The sequence below is a fragment of the Kogia breviceps genome, chromosome 13 (assembly GCF_026419965.1).
Source record: "Kogia breviceps isolate mKogBre1 chromosome 13, mKogBre1 haplotype 1, whole genome shotgun sequence".
In the NCBI taxonomy this organism is placed as follows: domain Eukaryota; kingdom Metazoa; phylum Chordata; class Mammalia; order Artiodactyla; family Physeteridae; genus Kogia; species Kogia breviceps.
This window is the reverse complement of record NC_081322.1, coordinates 60,544,701-60,568,254: the sequence shown is the minus strand read 5'-3', so window position 1 is coordinate 60,568,254 and position 23,554 is coordinate 60,544,701. Positions and strand designations below refer to the sequence as shown.

General features: G+C 40.8%; 1 protein-coding gene across 50 annotated transcripts in view; it reads left to right on the top strand.

Annotated features, from left to right (window-relative positions):
- Nucleotides 1-23,554, top strand: part of EPB41L2 (erythrocyte membrane protein band 4.1 like 2) — a 392,946-nt gene that overhangs the window by 78,919 nt on the left and 290,473 nt on the right. For 2 of the 50 annotated variants that reach the window (XM_067010786.1, XM_067010753.1), the window contains exon 1: nucleotides 9,783-9,867. The exons of 47 other annotated variants lie outside the window; for them this stretch is intronic. The gene's annotated coding sequence lies outside the window, so the exon portion shown is untranslated. Of the gene's footprint in view, nucleotides 1-4,663; nucleotides 4,767-9,782; nucleotides 9,868-23,554 lie in introns of those variants that run through there. One more of the 50 variants, XM_067010756.1, reaches the window with a different exon arrangement.

The following is a 23,554-nucleotide window of genomic DNA, read 5'->3' as shown; positions in this document are numbered from 1 at the left end:
GTTCAAGTCAGTGTTGAGAATATTAACACTAATCATCTAAATTTTTTTGGTCACTGCTACTCCTTAGAGATTTGGGGAAAAAATTCTGTTAAGGCAAATCCAAATTTCCTGTTTGTGATGGTGATGGGTTGTAATGTAAAAAATGTGTATATCCATGTATTATAGGATAGTTTTGGTTCAACTGGGGATTTTTCTTAATGGAAACCATATATAGATACTTTTTTCAAGTTTTATTTATATTTTCTTTTATAAATTTATTATGAAGTTGTACTGGCCATGTTGTCTATTTTAGCCTTTTAATAAAGCTACAGTTTTGGATCAGGAGAAAGTGATTCCACTAAGCAGTTTGTAGGGGAAAATAGCTCTGCTTCTGGCTTTCATAGACTCTCTTGCTCAAAGGAAGGACTGCTATTGAGTCAGTTACAACTGCAGTGGAAGATGTCTTGCAGCTGTGCCTTTTTGGTTTTGTTCCAGAGATAGTATTTGTGTGTACTGTCAGAATGTCTTAAAGACCCACCCTGGAAAGGATTCAACTCTATAAAAGGAGTTTTGTTTTATAAGCTTTCACATATTCTTATGGGGTTCTGGTGGTGACCGTGGTCTTTATTGTCTTGTCTTTTAAACTGACATCTTATTGAGACATAGGCTTCACAGTTTGAGAATAGGAATTACAGTTATAGTTATTGTATCTTGTAAAATATATTTAGCCAAGCCCTTGGCACATGCTATAATTAAAGCAAAACAAAATACCCCTCTCCAAACCTTGTGATTTCAGTGACTTATTTTTTAGCTTCTTTTTCTGCCTCTATACTGATATGAAGATAGCACTCATTTTATTATATTCTTGGTAATTTAATAGATGTTGATTTAAAAATCAGTTTATATGTTAGAAGATAGCAGATTATGTGGGGCATGCCAAGGTTTGAAACGTTTACAATGCCAATAACTTTTCATGTTGAAAATTGTTCAGTTTAACCCGTCTTGAATCCTATGTTGACATGAATGCTAAGAGAATAATTACTGAATGTATTTTAGGAGATTGACTATATTTTCTCTTGTTTTATTTTCCCCCTCTTTTTTTTTTTTTTTCTTTTCCAGTAGCAGGCCTCTCACTGTCGTGGCCTCTCCTGTTAAGGAGCACAGGCTCTGCTAGCCGCTCCGCCGCATGTGGCATCTTCCCGGACCGGGGCACGAACCCGTGTCCCCTGCATCCGCAGGTGGACTCTCAGCCACTGCTCCACCAGGGAAGCCCATCCCCCTCTTTTAAATGCTCCAGAGGGATGGAGAATAGGACTCCAGGTGCACTGCTGTTTTTCTAGCTTTCTTAAACCTCTTCCTCTTCCAGCCCATGTAAATTTCCAGTTACCTTCTCTTTGATCTCCTGGCTAGAGGTGTCCCTCCTGCTGTCCGAGACTAAACTCTTCTCTCGAGGTTTTGATCGTTTTTCTTTCTCTTCTAAACTACCTGACGTTCGTTTTCCTTTTTCTCCTTTGTATCTTGAACCTCTCCCTACTTTGTCTTTCCTACCAAAAGCCTGCACTAAGCAAAACAACCAGAACATCTCCGGTATGTACATATCTTCCCGCAACCTGCACTTCTTGTAGTTATTACATCCCTTTCCTCCAGCCTCTTTTTCATCGCTAAACTTCAGAGATTAGTTTAGCCTTCAGAGATTAGTTTAGCCTTTACCCTTACCCCTCTCTTCAATATTTTTCCATTCGCCAATTGGCCTTTTCTGCCACTGTCCACTGAACTTAACTCTTTGAGGTGATCAGCAGTCATTCATGACACTTGTAAAGCCTTATTTGGTACTAGAAGCACCCTGCCCCTGGCCTGCTGTCCACGCCTCCCAGCTCAGCTCTTCTCTCTTGGCAGTACTTGCTTGGTTTGCCGTCTTTAGCTTACGCTGATCCTCCCCAGCCTCCTTTATAGGTTCCTTGCTCCCTGCCTGGGGATTTATAAGGAGCATTTTCTTTACTTTATCTTGCCTGGGATTGCATCTCTTCCATAGCTTCAGATAATACTGATCGACCAAGTAGTTCCAAATCTTAGCATGGATACCTAGACTCTGTTGTTCAGACTCATATCTCCAACCATCCTGATTTTCCACCTGGATGTCACACAGTCACTTAGTCCAAATGCATTAACGTGGAAGCTTGTGCTTCTTTCATCCTTGTTTCCTACTCTTTTTGGAAATCCATCTCTAGGTTAATGTCACCACTATCTGACTTTTGACTGCCAGGAACCTGGGTACTTTGTTCTCCCTGACTCCCACCATCCAATTCTTTATCATATCCTGTCCATTTTAACTACTGAATGTTTATTGACTTGATCTCTTCACTTGCTTCTTTGTTGCCTCCGTGTTAGTTTAGATGCTGTTTCCTGGATCACTGGAGCCTCTGCTGTGTCACTTGTTCTCTCATGACCGCCAAAGTCATCCTCCAGAAATGCAAAATTAATCTTATTTGTCGTTGCCGCAGGACAGAGTTAAAACATCTGAGTTTAGCATACTGATCGCTCATTATTTGGCTACTACCTCCCCTGTCCCATTTCCTCCACTCCCCACCCTGTGTTCCAGGCAGATGAGGTGTGGACTTAACATTCTCTGCAGTGCTTTTATCTTTCATGATTCTGTGCCCTTCACTTACTGTTCCAATGGGGAGGGGTGTGCTTTTACCCGCTTACAATCGGCCCAGTAAGCTCCTTCTTATCCTTCAAGGTCAGCTCAAATGTCACCTCGGGATGCTTCCCTCGTCAAGTCAGTTACTGCTGAAATGTTTATGCCTATATTTTAGCTCTTATTCTCTTTGGGATACAGTTATTTATTGAAATAGTCTTCTCTTGCACTGCTGGAGCCAACTTTTACACAGGTGTGTATTGTCAGCAGCTATCAGTAGGCAAAGAGCAATGCCTCATTGGATGAACAGATCTTAGCAAAACCTGAAAGTACAGAATTCAAGATCTCATAGGCACAGGTAATGGTGAATACTCTAGCTTAATGTTGTTTATTGTTTATTTATGTTGCAAATATAAATGTTGTATCTTGGTTTATTGTTTTGGATGGGTAGGGGCTGTGGATTGAGAATGTATTAGCAGTTGTGCTTAGGGTTTTCTTTCATAATCCAAGTTCGGAGGGGTGTTTTAAAGATGAAGCTACGGAAAGAAAGGAGTGGAGCTACGGTTTCAAATTATGGAGCTAATAAAGGTGTGGAGGGTTGGAAGTACACTGGATTCTCAAATAAGTGCCCAAACCATGTAGATGGCAGATAGCAGGCTGAAGGTTGGCTATGATGCAGGTGAAGTGAGGAGGAGACCCCTAGATGGGGTTGTACCTCCCTAGGGCATGACGTGTAGCTGTGTACTGCATGTTGCATACACCTTAACATTTCCCCGGCTTGTCTCAAGTGTTCAACTTTCTACAGCATGTTTTTGATAAGAGCCTTGTGTTGACAGGTTTGATGTTTATGTGGTTCTAGTAGGGAGTCTTGGAAATAGTAGTGGCCATTTTAAAGGGAAAGAAAGAAAAGAAGGGAAATTATGGAGGGTAGATTAGGGTGGGGGAACAGTTTTCCTTCTACAAGTTGAGTAAAAAACCTAAATAAATGGTAGAAGATTACTATAGGTTAGTATTTGACTTTTAAGAATAAACGTAATGATATATTCAACAATTTTGAGGAGAAAGCCTAGATGAATGTTTTTGATGATTGAAATTCTGTGTTTAATAGTAATTTGCATTCGTTTAGCATTTTGCACTTTACCGGTAGCTATCGTGGTGGTTATCCTGTGATGCTCACAAGAATCCCATTATGTAGGCAGGTTATCTCCTGGTACCTTCATTTTACAGAGACGACATGGAGATACGTCCAGACTGTTGCATGAATTTAATGTTACTGCAGATTGGGAAGAGTAAATAATTTCTTGGCAATGACCTCTTTATTTTGGAAACATAATTTTGTGGGGAGTGGGAAGGTGCAGGATTTTTCTTGGGTCTAGAGGGTGGGGCAGAGTTGGGGAGCTTTTGGGGTCTGCTGGATGTCTAGCATCAGGGCTCTCTGTTTCTTCTGGCCCTTGGACAGCCATAAAGGGTCTCTATTGCTGGTTGTCTCCTCAACAGTGTCTCGTCCCTTTCCTTCACATCCGGGCAGGGCAGTCTGCAATAGGGAAAGGCAATGGAGTTATTAGGCAGAATCTGACGTCTAGCCTGGGTTCTGTTCCTGACTTACTGTGTAACCTGGACAAGTAACCTAACTTCTGGGTTTCAGGTTCCCCATGTATGAAAGGCAAGAGCTAGAGGTACATAAATGCTGAGATCTCTTTTGGTTCTGTATTTCTTTCTTCTATAAGAACCCCATTTTGCTCAGTGATATGTAGGGTATTGCACAGGTGCTAGTATGATCTTTGTTTCTGCTTTGCATGTGACGGGCTTTGTGATAAGTACTTTTATTTTTTAATCCGTAAGGCAAAGGAGGGTCATTACCAAGTTATTAGCAGTAGCATTTGTTCATCTCAAATGAGAGATGAATGAGCCTAAACGTTGTAATCCTGTAATGCCTTCCTTGTCCTTCCCAAAGGAGTTGTCCACTTTGCTGTGTCTTTCCTGTACCTCTGTTATAACCCTTATCACATGTGGTATAATTATTTATGTATCTGTCTTCCCTGCTAGGCTGTGAATTCCCTGAGGGCTGGTGTGGGGAAGAACTTTCCAGTCCTAAGGGCTTAGGCCTGTGTCTGGGGTGAAGGAGGAACTCAGCAAATGTTTCTTAGATGTAAGTGGAATGAAAATAATACATTTTAAAGTAAATGCTGGATTACTGTACTGGTCTGAATGTGTAATTCTAATAGTGATGCTTTTGAGTTTTGAAGTAAAAAAAAAGGGGGGGGGGTAGATTAGTTATTGCTTTGTCCTAACACTTTTTAGATGGTTTCAAAACATTAACTTTTTAGAGATTCCCAACCACCATTTCCTTTGTTCTTTTTCTTCCCTCCTGTACCTGTTCCTGCTCTCTCTCTAAACCCCCTGTAAAAATCTGGGGTCATACAGAACTTTTCTTTCCCAGAGTCTCATAAATCTGTCATACTTTCTAATGTTACATTTTACAAAATGTGGTAGAAAAGAGACTTTGTGAGTGGCTCATGTGCAGTTGTGCAAATTATTCTGGGTTTAGAGCCTGAGAGAAGTTAAACTGCGGTGCTGTGTGGTCAAAAGATAACTTTGGCATAGAAGCCGTGGAACTAGTGTAGTGGTTGTTTTGTTTTTTGTTTGGTTTGTTTTTTTCTCTTTTGTTGACACCAGATAGCAATGATCCTATGAAACATGGACTGTTAGAAAATTCCGTAGACCAGTTGAAGTTCATCCAGATTGAGAGAGTCATGAAACTTTTCTCCATGTTTATTCAGGAAGGATAGTCTTGCATGATGATTGGTATATAGGAAGGTTGGATTCTCTGTAAAATCAGTGGAGTCAAAAACAGAGGGGTAGTTTTTTAATTTTTTGCAGTACTTTTTAGGTTATTTTAGGGTTGTGCCAGAAAGTTGTGTTTGCTTTTTTTCTGGTTTGACAGATGATGATTGCTTCTCAAATGGAGGCTGGATGAATAAAGGTGGGAGACTGAAAGGAACCATCTTCCTCATTGTCTTTCTGTGACACTGAGAACTTTATTTTCCGCACAGAGTTTGTGTCCCTTATGGTTTTGGAGCTTTGAGTGACCATCAGGTTATTCCATCCTCCACATCTTATTCAGTTCCGTTCCTTTCCCTCCAAGGCAGGAAGTAGGACATATTTATTTATTTACTTACTTACTTACTTATTCATTTGGCTGTACTGGGTCTTAGTTGTGGCACGTGGGATCTTCGTTGCTGTGTGTGGTCTCTTTTAGTTGCCGCATGCGGGATCTAGTTCCCTGACCAGGGATCGAACCCGGGCCCCCTGCCTTGGGAGTGCGGAGTCTTAACCATTGGACCACCAGGGAAGACCCAGGACACTTTTAAAAAGTCAAGAAATTATGATACTGGGTTTGATTCTATTTACACATCAAACTCACATATACAAATATAGGAAAAAAATACCCCCCCCACCCCCCCCCGCCAACTCCCTTGAATACTTAAAAAATTCTGAGGATAAACGTCTAATTTCCCTTTTTAATGGAGCAACAAAACAGTGTCAAAACAAGGCTATTTAGGATCTTTCTAAGACAGATGTAATGGATACACGTTCATATGAACGATTTTTTGTATTTAGACATTTGTGGATGTTTCAGCATAAGTATTTTATGTACTTTAACATGTTAAAAATCTTATTGGAAATAATTTAAATGACACTGGACCTCATTTGTATTCAGTAACTTCTCTGCCAGTAACCCACTGAGTAACCTTATTTATAAGTTATTTCACTTCTTTGGGTTTAATTTACTCATTTGGAAAGCAAGGGTGTTGAAATTGAGGTAATGCAGCATTGGTAGAAAAGTGCATTGGCTTTGGAAGGTAACTATGCTCCCCACTATATCACTAGCGCCACTAGTATTGGCTTTGAAGCAGACCAAATTGGTGTAAATTCTGGCTCTACCACTTATTGGGTATATGAGTTTGGAAACTCATTTAAATTCTCTGGGTTCTCTCTCTCTTTTTTTTTGGGGGGGGGGGGCGGTACGCGGGCCTCTCAGTGTTGTGGCCTCTCCTGTTGCAGACCACAGGCTCCAGACGCACAGGATCAGCAGCCATGGCTCACGGGCCCAGCTGCTCCGCGGCATGCGGGATCCTCCCAGACCGAGGCACAAACCCGTGTCCCCTGCATCGGCAGGCGGACTCTCAACCACTGCGCCACCAGGGAAGCCCTCTGGGTTCTCTATTATCCACTGTATTAATGGTTTGTTCTTTTTCCAAAACATAGTGCCACAGAACTCACCTTCTGTCTTAATTCTCTTAACCTTTGCTCGAACAATGAGCTTCTGATGTCTTATGGGCAGGATTGAAGCCAGCAGAGGACCTTGAGCATTGGGTTCTATAATTAAGAAAGTAGGGGCTTCCCTGGTGGCGCAGTGGTTGAGAGTCCGCCTGCCGATGCAGCGGACACGGGTTCGTGCCCCGGTCTGGGAGGATTCCCCCATGCTGCGGAGCGGCTGGGCCCGTGAGCCATGGCCGCTGAGCCTGCGCATCTGGAGCCTGTGCTCCACAACAGGAGAGGCTACAACAGTGAGAGGCCCGCGTACCGCAGGAAAAAAAAAAAAAAAAAGAAAGTAGATGCCTTAGTCAGCTTGGGCCTTCCATAACAAAATGCCATATACTCTCTTGCTTAAACAGCAAGTCTATTTCTCAAGCTTCTGGAGGCTGGAGGTCCAAGATCAAAGAGCCAGCTTGGTCAGTTTCTGGTGGACACCTCCTTCTTGGCTTTAGGTGGTTACCTAATCTCTGTGTCCTTACATGGCGAGATGAGAGAGCAAGAGAGAGCGAGAGAGAATGAGCAAACCTGTCTGGTGTCCCTTCTTAGGCTGCTAATTCCATCACGATGACCCTACCCTTATGACCTCATCTAAATCTAATTCTCTCTCAAAGGTCCCATCTCCAGATACTATCACTTTGAGGGTTAGTGCTTCAATACATGAATTTTGGGGGGATGCAGTTCAGTCGATGGAAGTAGGGGAGTTAGGAATGCAGGAGGCACAGGGGTGATGAGAGATGCCTAGGACAGATTGTAGAGATCTACCAATGTCAGCTTCACTGGATCCAGTGCTAATGTCAGTAGTTCTGAGACTTGCATTCTGTGGAGCAATACATTTTAGAAAAAGGTTTGGAGCCAGTATTTTTCCAAGTAAGCATGTTGAAGTAAATCTGCCATTCTACTGCAGTTTTTATTGAAAAAAAGACAACATCTAAACAATGTAGGAGGAATACAGTCTGAATAAAAGATACTTTGAATTGAATAAAATGGGCTCTACTAAAAAACTCACCAAATTGCCCTTTTGTGAACCAGTGAAAACTTTGTGGTGGGTGGATAGTGAAGTTTACTTCCATTATATAGAATGACTTTTTAAATTTAAATTTTATGTTTTTTCATTTTGACAGAGGTTAATCTCTTCAGAGCTGCTACTGAAACATATTTTCATTAAGTTCCTGTAAAGCAAACCTTACCTTTTCTCTACGAGTGATATCTTGTTTATTTAAATATCTAATGTGTTTTATTTGTAATAAAAAGACATCTTTTTTGTTTTTTTAAAGACCGGTAGGTGAATGTGTACATATAATACTCATTGACTTAAGAATTGCTTGTTAGGGGAGCAGTATGGTATGGTAGCAGGGTCAAGTTATACAAATGCATACGTGGATCCAGCCATAAAGGGTCTGACTGTCTTGGTCCTGATTTGTTAATGTAAATATCTATTACGGAGGGAAAAAACAAGCAGAATTTAAATTGTGGAAATGTAAAGGGGGTGGTGTTGGTATTGTAGAATAAAGGAAGATAGGTTGTTTTTCAGATCTCTCTGACCTGAATCTTTTTTTTTTTTTTTTCCGGTATGCAGGCCTCTCACTGTTGTGGCCTCTCCCGTTGCGGAGCGCAGGCTCAGTGGCCATGGCTCACGGGCCCAGCCGCTCTGCGGCATGTGGGATCTTCCAGGACCGGGGCACGAACCCGCGTCCCCTGCATCGGCAGGCGGACTCTCAACCACTGTGCCACCAGGGAAGCCCTGACCTGAATCTTAAAATAAATATTTTCCTTTAGTGACTTTAAATTTTTGCTTCCATATGTAGTTGTATTCATATGACAGATGAATGTAGGATTACCTTTTGTATCCATCATTGCTCAATTTAGGATGACAGTATAATAAAACAGGGATTTATCAACTTTGTAACTATATCATGATACCTATAAATCTAGGTTAAAATGAGCCTCCATTTAAATATTGTGTGAATGAATAAGCAAATTCTTTTACAAATGAATCAAAATCCAGTTTTCGGTATTTAAAAATGAAATATCTATATATTTGAATGGTTTTTCAATACCAAAATGTATATATCAGTTTATAAATAAAGATGATTAGACTATACGTGGTACACATGTATCAGTACTTTTGGTGTCTATTTATGGGTGGATTTAAATGACATGAAATAAGAACAAAGTTGAGGGGTGCAAACCCAAAGCAGTGTAAACACGATACAAAAAAAAACGAGGAAAAAATTCCTAGCAGTAGAATAGTAAGCAATTATAATCATAGGATTACAATTGTACCGTTAAAACTATTCTTTATGTAAAATGTTCTTCTTCCTTGGGCTTCCCTGGTGGCACAGTGGTTGAGAATCTGCCTGCCAGTGCAGGGGACACGGGTTCGAGCCCTGGTCTGGGAAGATCCCACATGCCGCGGAGCAGCTGGGCCCGTGAGCCACAACTACTGAGCCTGCACGTCTGGAGGCTGTGCTCCACAACAAGAGAGGCCGCGACAGTGAGAGGCCCACGCACCGCGATGAAGAGTGGCCCCCGCTTGCCGCAACTAGGGAAAACCCTTGCACAGAAACCAAGACCCAACACAGCCAAAATAAATAAATAAATAAATAAAATTTTTGAAAAAAGCTGCTGATGGGGAAAGGCAGTATATTATTAAACAAGCAAAAAACCAAAAAACTTCCTTTAGTGGGTAGAACAGGCAGCAGGAGGATGACTTTTTCTTTGGCCCGTGTGGATTTTCTAGCTGAGGAATGAAGTAACTTGGAACCTAGCTGGGCTTTCCTACTGAGCATGCCCTTTTCCAGCAGGGTCTGGCCTGGGTGGGGCCGGCCTTGCTCATTAAGCTGTTAGAAGCTGGATTTCTATCAGCTTTCCAGTCTTCTAATGACAGGGAACAGCAGACAACGGGCTCAATGTACTTTTAAAAAATCTGAGTATGTATTTGAAGGGGGAGATTTTTAGGAAATTTCTGTTGTAGCAGTTAGGTTTGGTGATACATGCTTGTTTGTTTTTGCTTTTGAAGAAAGTTTGCCTTTGGGACTGTCAGTATCTAGGAGACTGAAAATTTGGATAATAGTAATGTACAGAGTAGATGGAATCTGATTATGTGTACTGTCTGGCAAGGGAATATGTTCAGTTATATTTGAACCAAGCACTGTGAAACGTACGTATGTATTTTTAGACCATTTATTTGCAAAATTCAAGTGTTGAATTTTGTCAGGTTATCTTGAACATAATTGCTTTTTTAGGTTTGACCTATGAGAATAATGAAGCCAGCTGGTTTTATATATTTGCCCTGCTGTTTCACTATTGATTTGTTCAGTGGTACAGTATACTATACAAAAGTTAATTATTCTTAAAGCACAGTGAGGACTATGTAAGGTTAATAGTGTACAGTTATTTTTTTTAACATGTTAAAGGATGATAGATTTTAATTAGCATGAAGAGGAAGCATTTTATAAACTAACTCCTTTGATTAAAAAAATGTATTGTGGCTAGCAGAGATTTAAATTTGTTTTTTAGCATCTGCAGATTAGTGGCCATTAAGAACTATCAAGAATTGTATATCGTTTTAATGCTGTCACAGCCTAAGTAAATATTAATTGAATAATAGGTATCAACATCTTTTACTGAATATTTAATCTGTTGTCACGTTGAAGAAATGTGAAAACTCACTGTGTTGCCCAGATTCAAGCATCCAGACTTAGAAAAAATCATCTTCATGCTTTTTCTTGATATACTTTACCAGTCTAACAACCTTCCTTCAGAAAGAACCTTGTTTCGATGCTACTTTCTAACAAAGTGAAAAGCAGTACTACTGTGATGGCCAGATGACCTCTGTAAGTTCCTTCTTTATTGTTGACACTGCAGGGAATGTTTTTATAAGACTGAGGTAATTACCTAGTATTTTTTTGGGGGGGTGCATGTATCCTTGTGAAGTTTAAGTTTTCTATTTTTAGGTTCAACAAAGAATTGTCTCTTCACATTATTGGCAGCTGGGGAGGGAATAGATGACTGTGGAGTTGATGCTGATGATCTGGATAGCCATTCATAGTACCCACACCTCCCCTGTGGACCATCTCCTTTGGAGTGTTCCATTGCACATTGTATGGTGTATTGATGACCTATAGTTCAACGTCATAGCTGGATCACAACGTTGGAAAGGGAAATTTTAAACTTTGACATTTTGTTGGCTTGAAATTTTTGGTGGAGTCCAAGGGTTGAATGCCTGGCATATTCTCCAACAGACTCCTCTGCCAAATCACGTTTACAGACGTTGAATTTTGAGAATCTTACCTCCAAAGAAACAAATATATTTAGCCAAAGTAAAAACTTGTCCTGGCCAGCCCCACCTAAAAAGTAGTTATTTGAAACTTTTGCTGAGTAGTTTTGAATTAAACCAATGCTCACAGTAGAACTACTTGAGGGAAAAAAGTTTTTAAGCATTCCAAATGGCATGTCTGTAATTCCATTGTAGTTACAGCTTTTCCCGCCTGGTGAAAGTTGCTTTTATCATACCAGGCTTGTAGGGTCCACACGCTAACAGTCTATGGCACTTTTTGCTGACCAGCTGGAAGGCTGGCATCAACACTGGGATCTGCTTACCTAAGCGAGAAAAATCGTTCAGTTTATAGTTGCATATTTTAAAAATACATGCTATGCGTTGACATAACTCTTTGGCAGTGCTGTAAATATTGTAAAATGGTAGAAGAGCTAACGACCAAAACTTAAAAAGTGAATTCTATTTTTTGACAAGGTTTAGATATTTACGCCTGTCAACTGCAGCGTTCTAAAGCTTATGGAGAAGAGGATTTGAAAGCACAAGATCAGTGTAGGCTCCAGCCTGGTGGCCTTGTCATAGTGTGGGGAGTTGATTGAGTCTGACAGGCTTTTGTCTTATGACCTATTAAAGTGCAGCGTCTGCAGCCTGTGCATTTGTCCTGTGCAGTTAACCTTGGTGGATTTGTCGTTAGCTTATTTGGGAAAAGCCTGCCGAACCGAACCGCTGTTATTTATTTATTTATTTTTTGCGGTACGCAGGCCTCTCACTGCTGTGGCCTCTCCCGTTGCGGAGCACAGGCTCCGGACGCGCAGGCCCAGCGGCCATGGCTCACGGGCCCAGCCGCTCCGCGACATGTGGGATCTTCCCGGACCGGGGCACGAAGCCGTGTCCCCTGCATCGGCAGACGGACTCCCAGCCACTGTGCCACCAGGGAAGCCCCGCTGTTATTTTTTAGCTAAAGAATTTAGAGTTCGATTCATAGAAAAATAGTATTAGATTGGTTGTAGATTACCACTTGATACTAAGTGAGTTTACCAATGGGACTGAGTAGGGATCCCATGCAGAAGGTAGTTGTGGGATGAGCTCAGACGAAGTATACTCCTTCGTATCTATAACCACCAGGAGGGAATTTTGGTGGTGTTTTTGCTCTGTTTTGAGCCTGGTTATGACATCATCAGAAGAAACTGCACATAAGTGTATTTTTCTTCTCTCTAGAATGTTCTGTTTAATGATAGTGGTCCAAAGAAATGCTCCCCGAACGCTAGAAACATCACAAAAGACATCGAGAAGCCACCGGCTGCATAACAACAGCACACTGGGAACATGCAGTTACTCATCTGCAGAGAAGATTCCCCCCTTCATGGGAGTAGAGGAGCAGATCCTGGGCGGGGAAGGGGTGTGGACAGGAAACATGACATCCTCGTGCTGGTCAAGCCAATTTTTTTCCTGCCTTTCCCTATAAATGAGGAAACTGCTGACCAAGATTGGAGATGTTTGTGTGTGACCAGCTTAGGAATTTAGTAAGAATCTTCCCATTCTGTTTTACCCTCCTTTGAAAACATTTCCTCAACTTTCAGAGACATCTGTTTCCAAGTTCCCTGTTCCACCTCCTCCAGCAGAGAATTTAGGAATAATCTTTTTGGCCTACCTGCGTAGGCAGCAGTATTACTGTTAGCAAAAGGCAGCTTTTTGTTTTAACTCCACGCTGAGGAGAAGGAGGATAAAAAGCTAGCAAGGTTTCCTAAGGCACTATTAGGAAACTCTTAAGTTGTTGTTTTTTTTTTTTAATAGATACTTGATATACTTCTTTTTTTTTTTTTTTTTTTTTTTTTGCAGTACGCGGGCGTACGTTCGTGCCCACAGGCACGAACCTGTGTCCCCTGCATCGGCAGGTGGACTCTCAACCACTGCGTCACCAGGGAAGCCCACTTGATATACTTCTTAAAAGATGTCTGGCTGCTCTAAAAGCTTAGGTTTTGAGCTTGTCCCACTTTGGAGAGCAGTCTGTACAGGATAAGAGGTGGGTTTGTGAAGTATGCTGAATCGGAGGTTAGCAGAAATCGGTTTCTTTGAGGATATAGAGATAATCTTAAACATCATATGCCAGGAAATCAGTTTTATTTTAGGTTATGTTAATGCTGCTGCTAAGCTGGAATAGACTGGAAGGCTTTTGCACCCAGACTGTTCTGAGGCCAGAACTATGTGACAGGGCAAGGTGACACCATCACTTGTGGCAATGTGGCATTCGGGTTGTCTCCAAGGAAGCCGACCACTCGTGCTGGGTTCACTTAACATGTAAGATACTTTAATGCATAAGTATTGCCTTCCTAATAAAGTGGTTACGTGCTTCAGTTTGTGCAAACTTCTGCTCAGTGAAAATTTTGTCTCCATATCTGCTCCTTTGTACCTCATCTACCCAGGGTCAACCACCATTCCCCATAATCACTGCTGTTTTCTGTATGCATATAGGGGCAAACATGTGCATGTGGGTTCACATATTTATACCTCCCACACACTTGGTTTCAACCCACAAGGTGTAGCATATCACATGGGCTCTCTGAATCTTGCTTTCTGTGCTTAACATGATAACTTGGAGATATTTCTATAACAGGAGTGGAAACCTTCCTCTTTTTATTTCTTTATAGCTGCATAGTATTCTGTCATATGAATGTAGCATAATGTCACCTATTGATGGACATTGATCTTTTGCTGTTACAAGCAGTGTTATAGTGAATCATCTGCACATAATTTTACTCTTTTACTGGCAACTATCTGAGAATGCCTCTGTTGCCATAGTCTTGCTCAATGATTACATAATTGAGCTTTTGGATTTTTCCATTCTGAATTTTTAGCTTGTATTTATTTTACTATGGGTGTGGTAAGCATCTTGTCATGGGTTCATGTGTCCCTTGTATTTCTTTTCTTCTTGTTAACTCTGTACTCATCCAGTAGCCACTTTTTTCCCTATTGCGGGGGGTTGGTCAGCCTAGCCTACTTAATTTTGTTTTGGAGTTTCTGATGTTGAGGGAATTTATAATCAGGACTATTTTATTTGGCTTTTTATTCAAATTACTTAAGTTTTGCTAGAGAGCAAACATGTTTCTAGCAAATACAATTGAGTGTGAGAATTAAGTGCTCCTTAAAAAGCATGATGCCTATTTGTATTTTATGAGTGTTTAACCAGGCTTTCCCATGTGTGACTTCCTGAAGAGATGACAGTGGTAGTTTTAAAGAAAACCATGTCCGCTTTTCAAAACTAATTTCTAAATCTAAATTACCAAAATTTCTGAATTGTGACAAGTGGTTTAAATATATGTGAATGCTAATATTGGTACCTCTGTCCCCCACTAGGCTTCTTTCATCTGTATTACTGATATCTGGTACATATGCTATGAAAGTCCTCAAAAAACATTTGTTTTGAAGGAAGGGGCTAAGATAGTGATATAACCCACATCCTGAAAGAGGGTAAAACTTATCAGGGGCTCAATTAGAACATGTTGCTTAGGATTGTAAAGTACCAAATGGTAGTAATAGCTTATTGGTTTTTGTTTGTCAGCAAATAATGAACTTTAAGGAATTATGCTATAGGTGCTGGTTATACAACAGTGAAGTTGTTTGGGATTGGTGGCAGGATTGCCTAAGGTCTCTGGAGCTGCATGGCCTGGGTTTGGATCCTGGCTCTTCCATTTATCGGTTGTGTGGCTCTGCTCATGTTATTTATCCTCCTTTTACCTTCTTCATCTGCAACGTGGGAGTAATTTTGTTCCTACCTCAGAGGGTTGTGAATTAAAGGAATTGCTACATGCAAAGTCTCTAGAATAGTGCTCAACCGATAGCTGATATTATCATTATTTATTGTTATTTCTGTCCTTACTCTTAATGCTATCACTACCATTAGTGAAGAAACAGATACAGTCCCTTCTTTTATAGAATCCCTATATGATAAGAGTGGCCCGCCATTTATTATGAATTTATTATGTGCCAGGCACTTTATGCATAGCATCAAATTAATCCTTAGAGCCACCCGGCAGGTACATATTAATATCCCTGTTTTGCTTATGAGGAAGCTGAGACTCAGTGAAGCTAAATAACTTGTCCGTGGTTATGTGGCTAGTATGAAACAGAGCTGGAATTCTAATCCTGGTCTGCTTAGCTCCCAGACTTCATCTCCAAACCATCATGTTATTTTATCCAAAGATTAGTTCGTTTTGCATGCAAAGAATGTGGCTCCAGCTCTGGCCTCTACAAAAATCAGGGCCCCATCTGAGAGAAGGAATTTGAGCAAATGCAGTTCATCAGTAATTCTGACCATACAACTCAGTGCGCATAGTTGATTAATGAAGAGCCAGCAGTGTTCTGGATGTCTCTGTCACCTTGGTGAGGGTGTGCTGTCAGAGTGCCCAAGGTGACAAGGTTTATATGCATTTTGATTATGAGAATGATGTGCAGTATTGGGATCCTTGACGATTTATGTACAGCCTCTGGTGTACTGAGCTCCAGGAAAGGGCAGCTCTTCCTAGGATGACCTAGTTGCTTGTGGAGGAGACTGCCTGGCACAGATTTCTTTCTTGACTTGATTCTTGATGAGAGCAGCAGGGACTTGCTATTAACAAATAATATTGTTAGCAATTATCTTGGGTGTTATTTGACTTGGACATTGTGGAGAATAATGCCTTGGTTTTCTTTTTTTTAAAATTTTTATTTATTTTTGGCTGTGTTGGGTCTTCGTTGCTGCGCACGGGCCTTCTCTAGTTGGGGCGAGCGGGGGCTACTCTTCATTGCGGTGCGCGGGCTCTAAGGCGCGTGGGCTTCAGTAGTTGTGGCACACGGGCTCAGTAGTTGTGGCTGTGGGCTCTAGAGCGCAGGCTCAGTAGTTGTGGCTCACGGGCTTAGTTGCTCCGTGGCATGTGGGATCTTCCCAGACCAGGGCTTGAACCTGTCTCCCCTGAATTGGCAGGAGGATTCTGAACCACTGCGCCACCAGCGAAGCCCTGCCTTGGTTTTCATATACCGTCCTCTCTAATATATGAAGGAGGGGAACCTTACACTTTGAACTCTAAGATAGTTTATTTGTTTCATTTTTATTTAGAGTTGTTAGAATGAAGAATTAATGGTTTATCTCACTAACATTAACTCAAATACTAGGTTTTTAAAAACTGAGCATCTGAAAAAAGTGGAACATTTCATGGCTCTTAGGCGTGAGGGCCATAAAATGCAGGGGGGGGGTAATAATTACCTGAGATGGTTCTGCATGTGCTCCCAGTTTCTTAGGGCTTATTTTCTAACGCTTGCTCAGGTTACACAGAGGCTAATAGTGGCTGCAAGTAACTGCACCCCCGGCTTAATCATTTAAACTGTAGGGGAGTATGTTATTTCACATAACAGGAAGCTCAAACGCTGGACGCTGGACCTGGCCACGTGTAGCATGCGCAGTGGGCTGGTTCTCTTCTCTGCGACCCTCTGGCCAATGCCCTCTACTATATGTTACGTTGTCTTTAGACCTTCACCTCTCATGGATTATTCAAGATGGTAACAGCCTTTCCAGGAATCATGTATATAGGGTTCAGAGGAAGAAGAGGGGCCGTCTCATGGCTCTTTTTAGAAGGAGGAATCCTTCCAGGAGCCCACCAGCAGACTTTTTACATGTCTTTTTGGCAAAGGGAAGGGAACTACCATGATTGCCCTAGACGAGCAGACCATTACCTTGTGGCCTGACCTGGAGCCAGCCTCCACTGGCACGCAGGGGCAAAGCGAGAGAAGCTGAACAAAATTTGAGTTCCGTTAAAAAGTAGAAAAGTTGGAGGAAATTCATGCTCTGAATGTAACCCGATCCTGCCTAGATTTGAATTAGCAAAGGGCTACAGTTCATATCTTTTGTGTATGTGGGTTTAATTTAAACCAGATGTTTGCTTATATCTTTATAGAAATAGTTCTATCTCTCTTAGAGGTCCTTTACCCTTTAAAGAAACCAAACAAGCGATATAATGTGTTATTAAGGTAACTAGCGTGGGCAGCATTGAATTATTTAAAAAATAACTCTTGTTTATGCTCACCATATAGATAATTTAAACTAGCAAATAGTCCCTTTGGAATGTAGTTGTACTTATTTGGATATGGGATATAGTATTTTCTAGACCTTTTGACACTTAAGAAAAATAAACATACAAGGGAGAGGAATTACTTGCAGTCAGCTCTCAGTCGGCCTGTTTTTGTTATTCCTTCTCCCTCTCCAGATATTTCTTTTTCCTGTTTCCTCCCTTTCCTCCTCCTCCTCCTCCTCCTCCTCCTTTTCCCTCCTTCCCTTTTAAAAAACATGTTGGCTGTTATTTGAGAAGCATCACTCTTATTACTTCCTAAGTAGAGTAAGGTGGTTGCTGAATCATTCCTTTCTTGGGGTAGCTGTTTTGTTTCTCTCACAGTCGGCGCTTTAAGGGAAGGTCGTGGGGCTATTAAAAAGACCTTTTCTTGGGATACAGGCTGTTTGGGGAGATGAACATAAGCAAGTGATCGTAGGTATCAGAAAGTGGCTCACCATATTCTCTGCCCGGTCACACGACGGATAAAAACAGGATTTGTCAGAGTGGAAAATGACCGAATTGGAACTGTGTACACGTTGCCAGTATTTTTTAAGTTTAATTGTTATTTGTTACACAGTTTTGTTCCTGCCTCAAAACTCAAAGGAAAGCCTCTCTCCATACCTGCATTTTCAAGTTTAGAAATGCGCTATTTCCCCCTTTTGTAAATCTTCAGTCCCCTAACGAATGGATTGAGCTCTGTTGATAGAAATCAAAGACCTCCTGTTGCTTGTGATCTCAGCAGAGGATGGGAGCCACTCAGCTGGCAGCAGCACCTACCCTGTTCAGGGATTTTATTCACAGTGAGGTCTCTTAGAGTAGCACTGGTTCTCTCAAGGTTTTAAGGAAACATCTGGACCCAATCATTAGCATGAACTTCTTGCTTGGAGTTTTTTGTATGAATGTCTAGAGTTGTGTATGTATCTTCTTGCCTGGCTTTGCTTGCCGTTGTACTCTGATTAAGGGCTAGCGCTTTCAGCAGCATAATGTTACTGGGTAGGTGGTTTAAGCTAGTGGTAGTGACAGCACCTTGGAACTTACCTCCTTTTTTAAGCATCAGAAGAAAGAATAGTTTCACATAACACAGCTCCTTACCTAAACAGTGCTGATCCTCTATTGATGATGGTTTTCTGCTTGGTTGTGTGTTAAATGATGCATGCTTTTTTCTCATGGAGCTGTTACAATAATGAACACTTCTGTCAACCCAGATGGAGCATGCCAACGTGGTAATTGTGTCAAAACCACATGACTGTCTAATGGGCTGGCTGTTCACAGAAGGGTTCTTTTTGGTTGCTGATAAGTAGAGAGGTCTTTTCTTAGTATGTTATATGGCTATACTAACGATGGATTTTAGGTATTTGTAATTAAAGCTTAGTGGAATGAGCATTGCTTGAGTTTGGGAAACTGTAGTTCTTTCTGTTTTTGGCTTTGCCCACCTGGCTTTGTGATCTCAGGCAAATATTCTAGTCTTTCTGAGCCTCAGTTTCCTTGTTGATAAGATAAAATGAGGGTATTAGGCCAGATGATCTAACAACACTCATTCAGTAAATATTTTTCTGGTGCCCCTTATGTGCCAGTCTAGATGCTGGGAACATAGCAGTGAAAAAAAGAGAAAGATCCTGAGATCCCAGCCCTCGGGGCCTTCATTTTAGTAGAGGGCTTGTGTTCCGCTGCAGGAGTTTCCATTTTAGTGGGCAGTGGTATTTAAAGGCTTATCCACATTGGAAACTCTGAGTGATGTAGGCATGATAATTATGGTAAAACTGATGTGCTATAATCATGTTTTCTTGATGGTGGTAATTTGTTCAAGAAACCATTTTGTCAACAAAGAAGGTAGTGTTTAGGTTTGATTTAAACACTGTTGATCTCTTGAAACTATTTTAAGAATGTACTTATTTACATAAATTATATCTACCCTTATTGTTGAATATTTACAATCCAATTAGCCATTTCCATTGTATTTTATCTTGTAATTTCCCTTTGCATGGACAACACTGCTCAGCTCTAAAGTTCGTAAAGCTTAAAAGTCTTGCGAGTACAGTTGTGGTTGAGGAGGACTGCCTTGTGAGACTCAGTGGTGTGGTGTGGTTTACCTGTGCTCTTTGTGTCTGTAGGAACACCTTGTCTTTTTTTTTTTTTTTTAAATTTTATTTATTTATTTATTTTTGGCTGCGTTGGGTCTTCTTTGCTATGCACGGGCTTTTCTCTAGTTGCTGCGAGAGGGGGCTACTCTTCCTTGTGGTGCGCGGGCTTCTCATTGCGGTGGCTTCTCTTGTTGTGGAGCACGGGTTCTAGGCACGTGGGCTTCAGTAGTTGTGGCACGCAAGCTCAGTAGTTGTGGCTCACGGGCTCTAGAGTGCAGGCTCAGTAGCTGTGGCGCACGGGCTTAGTTGCTCCGCGGCATGTGGGATCTTCCCAGACCAGGGCTCGAACCCGTGTCCCCTGCATTGGCAGGCGGACTCTCAACCACTGCGCCACCAGGGAAGCCCTTGTCTTTGGTTTTGATCCATCAGCTCAGTTGTGATTACATGGCCAGGTAATAACCTTCAAATATGATTTTCTTGGTGGTGGGAACTCATTGGTATATTTCTTATTTGGGGGAGGGGCAGGGCTAATTATAGCAAATCACAGAATAGATTCGTGTTGTTCTGTAGTCGTTTTGACAGACTGGCATGAATCGTCTTTGAGGACTAAGCCAAGGGCTCTGGTTGATTCCGTCTTTCATACACGGTGGAGTTGTGACTGCGTTACAAAATACAGGTGTGCACAGCTGTGTGGTCCTCCATTTAGTGGCCTTGGACAAGTCACTTAACTTCTACTCTTCCATTTATTACCACAAAATGGGCCTAATACCTACCCTGTAGGATGTTGTGAGGAGCAGAAAGCATAAGCGTGATGTCTGACCCAGTGAGCAGTGAGTGATAGATCTTATGATTAAAATGCAAATATTAATGCTTTTAATATAATAGTGGGAACTTTAGTTTTATATTTCATTGCTTCTGAACTGTTTTGACCCAAAATCAGCTTTAGTTGATCAGTCTCCAGATTGTTTCTCACAGCCGAAGTAATTAGAGAGCTGCCAATTATCTTGGTTAGCTCAGACAAGTGTGAGGCTTTTTTGTTTTAATTTTACCAGGGTATTGATTCAGCTCTCAAAATGTAATTAGAGAGTATATGCTGAAAGTCAACTTTGGTCATTTCATGATCAATGTAAATAATATTTTCCACTTAATTGGTACCTGGAAAATGGTACCTTAAAGGAGGAAAAAAGATTTTCTGTGCAATATGGAGCCAGTTCAAGGACTCATGGGGGTGTTACTGGAAGACATGATTTTGAACTTTAAGTGCATAAGAATAAGATGTAAGATTGGACATGTGTATATTATAGTTACCTAACTGTTCCCTCTTGTAGCATTGCCCTCAAGGACATTACTGTCCCCTGATCTCCCTGTCTCACTGTGTATTTCTTCTCACCCTTGTGCCTTTTCCCTCTGCCTGGCCCTTAAATGTTGGTGGTTATAAGGGTTCTCCTCAGGGCCCTCTAAGCTCGAGCTATACTTTTTTTCTAGATGGTGTCAATGTCACTTGTGCTTTTAGCTCTCACTCATGTGATGACAACTCCCAAATCTGTATCTCTAGTGCATATTCGGTCTCCTTTTAAGACCTGTGTGTCAAGTGGCCACAGACTTCTCAGTCGCAGTGAACTAAAAATCAAGTTTAATTGTGTCAACCAGACCTTCTTTTCCTCAGGTTCCCTATTTCCATGATGGTTCTACCATCACCCAGGCTCTCATAACCTGGGACTTTTCCTGGACTCTTTCTTCTCTTTGACTTGCTATTTTCAGTTAGACACCACATCATGTCCAGTCTTTGTCTTTACCGTTGGATTCATTTCTTATCCTATACCTCACTGCTTCCTCCGGAGTACAGACCATTATCTTATCATGCCCGGATTATAGCACCAGACTCCTGGATGCCTTTCTGTTTCATTCTTTTCTCTCATCCTGTACTTTACAGCAAGGTTGGGCTATCCCAAATGTGAATTTGATTACTTAAAGTGCTTATATGACTTCTCATTGCCTTTCAATCAACCTCCAGACCTTTCTTAGCATGACATGTAAAACCTTTTATGTTCTGGTTCCTGCCTAATTCTCCTACTTCATCATCAGCAATTCACTTTCCTCCTTCCCTCACATCCCCACTCACAAGCCTCCACTTCTCTTGTACAGTCTTTTATTGTTCAGTATTTGTAGTTTCCTACAGGAGGAATATCCTCATGTTTCTACACACTTGCCTATGCCTGGCACATGCTTCCCATTTTGATTCTCTTGCCTGAATAATAATGAATACTTATTATTTTAAAGCAACTCAAATGTCAGCTTTTGCAGAAAGGCTTGCCTAATGACTCTCTTCTCCTAATCCAGGTTAAGTGTTTGTGCTGTGCTTTTTAAGCAGCGTGCTCTCCATTTATCTATACCCCGACTCTGCTAGCTCCTTGAAGGTGGTCTTTTATTCATGTACCTAGGACTTGGCATATTGTAGGGGCCCATTAAATATAGGCTGACTGACTGACTGAATGTTTTTATGCTTGCCTATTACAAGTATGTAACAATTTAAAAGTTACTATTTTTTAATTGAGATATCACCCCTTTAAAGTTTACAGTTCAGTGGTTTTGAGTACATTCACAAGGCTGTTCAGCCATCACCGCTGTCAAATTCCAGAATATTTTCATCACCCCCAAAAGAAACCCTGTACCCATTAACAGTTGCTTCCCATTCTCACCTCCTTCCAGCCCTTTGCAACCACTAATCTATTTCTTGTCTCTGTGGATTTGTCTTTTCTGGAAATTTTATACAAATGGCCTTTTGTATCTGGCTTTTCCTTAGCATAATGTTTTCAAGGTTCATATGGCAGCATATACCAATACTTCATTCCTTTTCAAGACTACTTAATTTTCTGTTGTATGGATGTATCACATTTTGTTTATCCATCCATTAGTTCATGGGCATTTGGATTGTTTCCATTTTTGACTGTTATGAATAATGCTGTTAGAAACGTTCATTTACAAGTTTTGGGGTAAACATATGTTTTCATTTCTCTTGGGTATATACCTAGGAGTGGAATTGCTGGGTCATACAGTAACTTTATGTTTAATTTTTTGAGGAACTGCCAAACTGCTTTTCAGAGTGGCTGTACCATTTTACATTCTTGCCAGCAATGTTGAGAGTTCCAAAATTTCCAGTAACCTCACCAATACTTGTTACTATCTGCCTTTGATTAAAGCCATACTAGTGGATGTGAAGTGGTATCTCATAGTGGTTTTGATTTGCATTTCCCTAATGACTAATAATGTTCAGCATCATTTCAAGTTCTTACTGGTCACTTTTTCTTTGGAGAAATTCTACTCAAATCCTTTGTCCATTAAGAAAATTTCTTTTTTTGGTCTTTATTGTTGAGTTGTAAGAGTTCTTTTTATATTCCGGATACGGGACTTCTCAGATATATGATTTGCAAAAGACGGTGAATAATATTTTAAGAAACAAGTATAGTACTGATACATGCTACAACATGGATGAACCTTGAAAATGTTATGCTAAGTGAAAATGCCACAAGTTGTATGATTCCATTTATTTGAAATGTCAAATAGGCAAATCTATACAGACTGAAAGTAGTTTGGTGACTTCCATGGGCTGCAGGAAGGAGAGGCTGGAGAGTAACTATTAATGGTACAGTGTTTCTTTTGGGGATGATGAAAGTGTTCTAGGATTAAACAGTGGTGATGGTTGTACAACCTTTTGAATATGCTTAGAATCACTAACTGTACAATTTAAAAGGGTGAATTTTATGGAATGTGAATTCTCTGTCAATAAATCTTTAAAAAGAAAAATCAAGTGTATTTTATTTTTTGAACTTTTCAAGTTTGTACCAATTTTGAAGATAGCTGTGAAATTTCCCATTGGTCAGGGTGCCAGGGCTTTGAGTAATTTTATCCTTGGCAAGAGGGGAGACAGTGTGCTGTGTTTGCTGTCCCTGCCTATTGATTTTTATTTAAAATTTTTTTTTTTCATCTTTTAATTGAAGTATAGTTGATGTACATTTTTATGTAAGTTACAAGTGTACAACATAGTGATTCACAATTTTTAAAGGTTATATTCCATTAATAATTATTATAAAATACTGGCGATATTCCCTGTGTTGTACAGTATATCCTTGTAGTTTATTTATTTTATGCATAGCAGTTTGTACTTCTTAATCCCTTACCC